The 8,431-nt window shown below is 44.5% G+C and overlaps 1 pseudogene; it reads left to right on the top strand.

Annotated features, from left to right (window-relative positions):
• The first annotated feature begins 519 nt into the window (after positions 1–519).
• LOC102812273 lies at positions 520–2,395 on the top strand (annotated as a pseudogene).
• The last annotated feature ends 6,036 nt before the right edge of the window (positions 2,396–8,431 follow it).

Below are 8,431 nucleotides of genomic sequence, written 5' to 3'. Positions count from 1 at the left end.
CAGCCCGATTCGTAACCACTACGCCCGGAACCAACTTGGTGGCACTTACTCAACAACAACAAACAGCTCAGCTAATAGGAAGGGGGTGGATTCAACCAAACAAATAAACAACTACATTTCAGAACTTTAGCAGAAGCTTGCATCCTGGTTGAAGAAAATGACTGAGGAGAACTCTTTGATAGCTTTTTTTCCACTATAACAAAGTAGACTGCAGCTTGTTCACTCGTCTGTATTTTCCTTTTATCTAATAAACTGGCTAGACCAGAGTTGCAAAGGAGCATTATGATACTGACAATGTTGCTGGAAAGTCATGTGCTTTAGAATGAATTAACTTTTCCTGCACTGTTGAACATATGAAATAAAATTGGCTCAGCAGGGGGGAAAATCACTTTAACCCCTTCTTCCCCTCTTCCCTTGTTTTTGCCACTGGAGTTCAATGCAACAATCAAAATGAATAGAGAGACACGGTTCGAGGCGCAGCGCGCAGGCGGAAACAAAAAAACACCAGAATGGGCCGAGTGCGGCAGAGCAAAGCCGGAGCCGGAGCAGGACCGCAGGAGCCTGGCCAGGTCCTGACGGGCCGAGATGCCCTATAAACTGAAGAAGGAGAAGGAGACCCCCAAGCTTGCCAAAGGCACAGCCAAGTCTAGCAAATTGGACAAGGATGGTGGAGGCAAGAACGCCGAGGAGGCCCAGCCACAGGCACAGACACAGCCTCAGCCCCAGTGCCAGCCTCCACCATTCAGCAAGCGTCCCAGCAACAGCACACCATCCCCCACACAGCTCAGCAAAATCAAGTACTCAGAGGGTGCCCAGATTGTCAAGAAGGAACAGTTGCGGCAAAGCTCTTCCTGCTTCAACCTCAGCAAACACCGGGAGCTACAGAATCTTCCTGCGCTGAAAGATTCGCCAACCCAGGAACAGGAGGAGCTGTTCATCCAGAAGCTATGCCAGTGCTGCGACCTCTTTGAGTTTGTGTCAGACCAACTCAGTGACCTCAAATTCAAGGAGGTGAAGCGGGCAGGACTCAATACGATGGTGGAGTGCATCACTCATAGCCGCGATGTGGTCACTGAGGCCATTTACCCTGAGGCTCTCACCATGTTTTCAGTAAACCTCTTCCGGATACTGCCATCTTCATCAAATCCCACAAGGTCTGAGTTTGACCCCGAAGAGTATGAGCCCACCCTTGAGGCAGCCTGGCCCCATCTCCAGCTCATGTATGAGTTTTTCTTACATTTTCTTGAGTCTCCTGATTTCCAGCCAAACATAGCCAAGAAGTACATTGACCAGAAGTTTGTCCTTGCTCTCCTGGACCTCTTTGACTATGAGGATCCTCGAAAGGGGGACTTCCTGAAGACCATCTTGCATCTCATCTATGCCAAATTTAGGGGGCTCCGGGTCTATATCTGCAGGCAAGTTAATCACATCTTCTATAGGTTTTGGTCCAGAACTTGAGAAGTGTCACAATCACTGGCTTGGTCAGACTGCTCTCCTTCTCCAAGAGCTCAGCATCATCAATGGCTTTGCCCTGCCCCTTAAAGAAGAGCATAAGATGTTCCTTATCCACGTCCTGCTTCCCCTTCACAAAGTCAAGTCCCGGAGTGTCTACCATCCTCAGCTGGCATACTGTGTGGTACAGTTTCTGGAGAAGGAGAGCAGTCTGACCAAGCCAGTGATGTGACACTTCTCAAGTTCTGGACCAAGACCCAAAGCCCCAAGGAAGTGATGTTCCTGAATGAGCTGGAGAAGATTCTGGATGTTATTGAACCTTCAGAGTTCAGCAAAGTGATGGAACCGCTTTTCTGCCAGCTTGACAAGGGTATCTCCAGCCCCCATTTCCAGGTGGCAGAGCATGCCCTCTATTACTGAAACAATGAGTACATCATGAGCCTCATTAGTGGCAATTCTGCCTGGGTCCTCCCCATCATGTTCCCTGTGCTCTACAGGAACTCCAAGAGCCATGGACTGGTCTACAACGCCCTTAAACTGTTTATGGAGATGAACCAGAAGCTTTTTGATAACTGTACACAGCAATATAAGGCAGAGAAGCAGAAGGGCCGGTTTCAAATGAAGGATAGAGAAGAGATGTGGCATAAGAATGAAGAGCTGGCCCAGCTTAATACTCAGTATCCCATGTTTTGAGCCCCTCCACCGCTGTCCTGCCCCCCCTCCCATGTACTCAATGGAGACAGAGACCCCACAGAAGAAGACATCCAGCTTCTGAAGAGGACAGTGGAAACAGAGGCTGTGCAGATTGCTGAAAGACATCAAGAAGGAAAAAACGCTGCTTCAGTGGAAATCAGAGCTGCCCCAGGATGTGGATACCATCAAGGCTTTGGAGATGCACAAGCAGGTGGAAGAGTTCCTAACTGCCAGCCAAGAGGCTCTCTGACCCCCTCACTTTCCCTCCACAGGACCACAGCCCACTCAGACCCTGAACGCTGCCCCAGCTCTCCCTTCCACCCTCTGTTCCCTGTTGGCTGACATGGGGCAAGGCAGCATCATCTCTCTAGCTACTCTAGGGAGTGGGGAGAGGGATGCCGGCACTTGAAGCAGAGACACCCACAGGGTAGTCCTTCTCCCAAAACATGTTCATGATTCCCTGTGGCTAGTGCAGATAGGCTGTGTTCTCAAACATCCAGACAACCTGGGGGAGCCAGGTCCCTTCCTGCTCCTCAGCCACAGCTCCCTGAGGCTGCTTTGAGAAACATACCCAGGAGCACACATGGGCCTCTCTTCCCTTTGCCCTCATTTAAGTTCCAAGTATCTCTCCTCTTCCTCTCCTCCAGAGGCATGTAGGGAGCAGCAGGAAATTCTCACCAAACTTCTATCAAGCCCCACCTGCTTCTGGAGAGCCCAGACCCAACAGCACAACTAAGCCCCAAGCCCAGCAGCATGCAGGTTGATAGGATGTATTATTTCCTCTCCTCTACCTTGCCTGACAGAGACAACAATGTGGGGAGGTCAAAGGAAAATCTAAGCTGTGGACAATAGGTGATGAATACAGGGGCCCAGACCAGGGGGTAGTGGTAGGAATGAGCACACCCCTATGTACCGTCTGCCCCCTCTGGTGAGCAGCAGTCCCAGGATCACAGACATGGATGGGACCACCCTGAGGCTGACTGCTTTCCAATGGCTCTTGGAAAAAGCTGGAAGGAGGCAGGGATCATTGCCCCAAGCATGGCTTCTCCAACACTTATTTATTTTCTTGTTTGTGCTGATGCTGGGCAGCCCTCACTTGTCCCTCTCAGGCACCTTGTAGGGACAAGGGGATGAAGAGGGCTGGACCCGGGTTCTGAGACACAGGAGTGCACCTTTGGCTGTGTACATAGGGTGCTTTATTCTTTATAGAGTGATACATGCTTAGGTGGGTTGGGCTTGGGCCAATGTGTCCATATGTACAGAACTGAATAAAGTAGGTCTGAGAAAAAAATAAATGAATAGAATACAAAAAAGAAGCTAATGCAGTTGTCTCCACAAAGAAGCCCAACTTGGCATGTCCTTGTTGTTGTTGTTGTTGTCAGGTGCCATCGAGTTGGAACCGACTCAGAGCGACTTGATGCACAGCCGAACAAAACAATGTCCGATCCTGGGCCAACCTCACTACCGCTGCCACACTTGATGACATCAGTGATGACACATGGCCGATCCATCTCGTTAGGGGTCTTCCTCTTTTTCTCTGACCCTCCATCTTACCCAACATGACATCCTTCTCCAGCGACTGTTCCCTCCTGTTAATATGTCCAAAGTATAGGAGACAATATGTCCAAAGTATGGCATGTCCTTAGGTGATAATATTTTTCAGAAATTTAAAGTACTTCTTTGGTTCCAGTAATGGGAATGGAATTGTAGATAAAACTGGCATGGGATACTTCAGAAGTGTACATGTTAATAATAGCACAAAAAATAAAACTGATGAACATTACACTATTATTTCTTTTATTATTCATATTTAGCAGTCATAACACTCCACATGTTCAACAGATTATCTGGTCACAGTTTGAGGATAGATTGAATTCTTAGAGTAATTTTCTCTCCCATACCTCTTAGAATAGTTGTTAGGTAGAACGTACTGGAATTGGCTTGTACTCTATCTGTTTGGCATCACCCTGGCTCCTATTGTAGTTCCATAACGTTGTCCCCTAACTCCTATTTTCTTTCAACTTGCATGAAGATTTATAGTTTCCCTTAGCAATATCATTTAAGTAACATTCAACTGTTGTTGTTGTTGTGCGCAACTGAATCGGTTTCAACTCATAGCCACCCTGTATAGATTTCTGAGGCTGAAAGTCTCTACATTTCTACAGGAGTAGAAAACCTTGTCTGTCTTTTATGGAGTGGCTGGTACATTCAACCCACTGACTCCAGGTTAACAGTCCAATGTGTAACTCACTATGCCACCAGGGCTCCAATATTTGGTTAGTAAAGTATATATACTTATCTACACACTTTATCCATAATACTATAATATGTAAATACTACAACATAATATAAATGGCAAATAAGATGTGGCATTGTAGCATCAGCAATGCACTATAAACAGCAAGGTCAGCAGTTCAAATCCAGTGACTGCTTCTTGGAAACCAATGGCACTTAACAACAATGACAACAACAGAATGCCTAGGGTGGTAACTAAACACTGTTACATTTTTACTTTTATATAAATGAGTATGCAACAGTGTCTGGTTACTACCCTTGGCATTCTGTTATTCATTCTCTTGTGCTGCAGAATAACAAATACATTTCTAACTTGGAGAGGAACTAAGAGTAAGCTCATTTCTCTGCAAATGATCACAAACATGCTATAAGCAGAATAAAATCAAAGTATAATGTGCACTTCTGTCTGCCTTGGACAAGGGGTTGTTGTTATGTGCCCTGGAGTTGGTTCCGACTCATAGTGACCCTATACAGGGTTTCTGAGGCTGTAAATCTTTACGAGAGCAGAAAGCCTCATCTTTTTCCCACTAAACAGCTGGTAGTTTCGAACTGCTGGCCTTGTGGTTCACAGCCTGATTCATAACCACTAAGCTACCAGAAGAACAGAAAAACAGGGAATGATCTTCAAATAGCCTGCAGACTCTACCATTTCAGGTGCAAATCTCAGGAGACATTGTAAGGTTTGGCAGTGAATTGTTGTTAAGTGCTATTGAGTCTGTTTGGACTCTTAGTAGCCCTGTATAAGATTCCCAGGGAGTAGCTGGTGGGTTTGAACTGCCAACCTTGTGGTTCACAGTTCAGTGGTGATCTTGTAGTGCCACACCAGGGCCTCAAAAAATTGTCCTCCTTAGCCTGGTGGGTAAGGAGAGAGAGCTGCAGTGTGGACCTGGGGCATGCATGATGCCTTGGGCTGTCCTGGAGAGAAGCCTAAAGGATCATTTGTCTGGGCCTAAGTGTAATAGAGAACAGTAAAGAAAGTACAGTGGTCAGGCATTCAAGTCGAGAGTAACCACTACCAAGGATCCTCCAATCTTTGTGAAATGTTTCATCATCAAATATATACCTATACTTACATTGTTGCACTCTCACTGAGTTGCATCATCTAGTTTTATATTTAGAATGGACAGACATCGTATAATTTAAGGGATGTTGTTGTCAGGTGCCATCGAGTCGGAACCGACTCATAGCGACCCCATGCACAGCAGAACGAAACAATGTTTGATCCTGGGCCAACCTCACTACCGCTGCCACACTTGAGTCCATCAATGATGCCATCTGGCTGATCCATCTCGTTGGGGGTCTTCCTCTTTTTCTCTGACCCTCCACCTTACCCAGCATGACATCCTTCTCCAACGACTGTTTCCTCTGGACAATATGTCCAAAGTAGGAGACACGAAGCTTAGCCATCCTGGCCTCCAAGGAGCACTCTGGCTTCACTTCTTCCAAAACAGATCTATTGGTTCTTTTGGCAGTCCATGGCACTTTCAGTATTCTCCTCCAACACCACAACTCAAAGGCATCAATTCTTCTACGATCCTCCTTATTCACTGTCCAGCTTTCGCATCCATATGAGGCTATTGAAAACACAATGGCCTGGGTCAGGCGCACCCTAGTCCTCAAACTGACATCTCTGCTCTTCAAATTTAAGGGATGGCCAGGCAATAAAAGAAAGACTCAGTATCATGTTACTAGACTCTAAAAAGGATTGTCTTGGAAAATAGAAAAATTGCAACTCTTAGATTGATAACTACCTGTGTTCTCTCTAAATTACCCAGGTCTATTGTAATTAAGGATCTCTAGTAGCATACAGGTTACGAATCGGACTGCGAATCTCAAGATCCCCAGTTCGAAACTACCAGCTGCTCTGCGGGAGAAAGATGAGGCGTTCCGCTCCCGTAAAGATTAACAGCCTCGGAAACCCTGTGCAGGGTCGCTATGAGTCGGAACTGACTCAACGGCACATAACAACAACAGCAACATTGTAATAATTGGAGTCCTGGTGTGGAGCCGTAGGTTAATGCGTCAGACTGCAAATCTGTTTGAACTGCAAGGTCGGTGGTTCAAGCTCACCAGCTGCTCCTTGGAAACCCTATACAGGGTCGCTATGGCACTTTAACAACAACAACAACAACAACAACAACAATTGTAATCATTGGAGTCCTGCTGTGATGCTGTAGGTTAATACACTGTACTGCAAAGTCCTTTGAACTGCAAGGTCAGAGGTTCAAGCTCACCACCACTCCTTGAAAACCCTATACAGGGTCACTATGGGTTGGAACCAACTTGAAGGCACTTAACAACAACAGTTGTAATAATTAAGGTGAAAAATGATTTCAAAGCCATATTCCAAGACCTGATCCCCATAAATTTCTACTCCTGTAGAGATTTACAGCCTCAGAAATCCTATATACAATAGCTGTGATTTGAAACCAACTCGGTGTTGGGGTACCAGCATGCCATCCCTTCCTCTTAAAAAGATGTCTCTTAACTTTATCTTCTTTCAGTTCCTTCATGAACTTTTTCTTGGGTGCCAACAGGAGAATTAACACATAGCTTTAAGAATTTGTATTTTGCTGCTATTATATCTGATGTCATCATCTTCTTACCAGAAACTCCAGCAGTGATCCTCAGCTTGTAATGCTCATCTCTGTACTGGGCACCTGGGTTGAGTCACTAGACTCTCCATTTACAGCCCAGCAGCACAGCCTCTGCCTCTTCATTTTCTTCCTCTATGCTCCTTATTCTCACTTTTTGACATCTTCCCCAATTAACAGTCCTTGTTGTTGTTGTTAAGTGCCGTTGACTCGATTCTGACCCACAATGACCGTGTATAGGGTTTTCAAGGAGCAGCTGGTAAGCTTTAACCACTGACCTTGCAGTTCAAAAGATTGCAGTCTGACGCATTAGCCCACAGCACCACACCAGGACTCCTTATTTGATAGCATTAGACCAATCACTCTTTCCATGGAAATTGAATTGAACTTTAACAAGTAAGTGTTTTGAAGGTGTGAGAAATAGCAAACTAACCTGTCTAAAAGCATTTCACACCGAAATTTTGGATTTTTAAGGGATTAGTAATTTCTAGTGGACTCCTGGTTTGGCGCATAGTATCTATCAGCACTGGACTGTGACCCACAAGGTTGGCATGTCAAACCTACCAGTTGCTCCTCTGAAACTCTATACAGGGTTTCTATGAGTTGGAACTGATTCAATGGCACTTAACAACAACATTTTTTCTAGTAGAGAAATATTTATATTTTAAAAATGTATATTTGAAAAAACTTAAAAATGAGTGAAAGGAATAGAAGTCTTCAATTGCTTTGGGAAGATAAGGAAATGAATGTTTTATGCTTTGTTGCAATAGTAGGATGGATTGGTCACAAAGAAGTACTTTGGAGTAGTCTTAAATCTGTGCCTTACAATGATACCTTTCAAGGTACAAACTTTTGCAAGACACTTAAACTCTGTTTGTATTTTTTAATCTGTAAAACTGGATTTGTTTTAGTGTATTCTTAAGAGATATTTGAAGATTAATGAGAAGGTGTACGTAAATTTCATAACCCATTTCTGACTCATAATTGTTATTGACTCATGTTAAGGAACCAAAAATTGCTCTGGCTTTTACCTGCTGTTATGTTGGATATTTCACTTAGGTTTCTCAGCTTTTATTCTTAAAGCCACTGAGTCTATGTTCTTTGAACCAATGCTATTAATACCAGTAGAATCAAATCTCCTGTTAGTGGAAATCTGACAAATTCTTTTTTTTTTTTTTGCTATTTCCTTTTCAATCTGGTCACTTGTTTATTATATTTTTAAAAAATGTTTTCTTGTGAATTATGTGATAGATTACATGGGAGAACATTAACTTTATATTCATCCTGTCGTTTGTCGTTTACTTACCATGGTTACAATCCTTTCCATGCATCATCAACCAACTGACCAACCCTGCAAGCCTGCCCCCTGGTCATCAGCAAACAACCTCTCTCCCTCT

This window comes from Chrysochloris asiatica, unplaced genomic scaffold (assembly GCF_000296735.1).
Source record: "Chrysochloris asiatica unplaced genomic scaffold, ChrAsi1.0 scaffold00510, whole genome shotgun sequence".
NCBI lineage: Eukaryota > Metazoa > Chordata > Mammalia > Afrosoricida > Chrysochloridae > Chrysochloris > Chrysochloris asiatica.
This window is presented reverse-complemented; position numbering and strand designations above follow the sequence as displayed.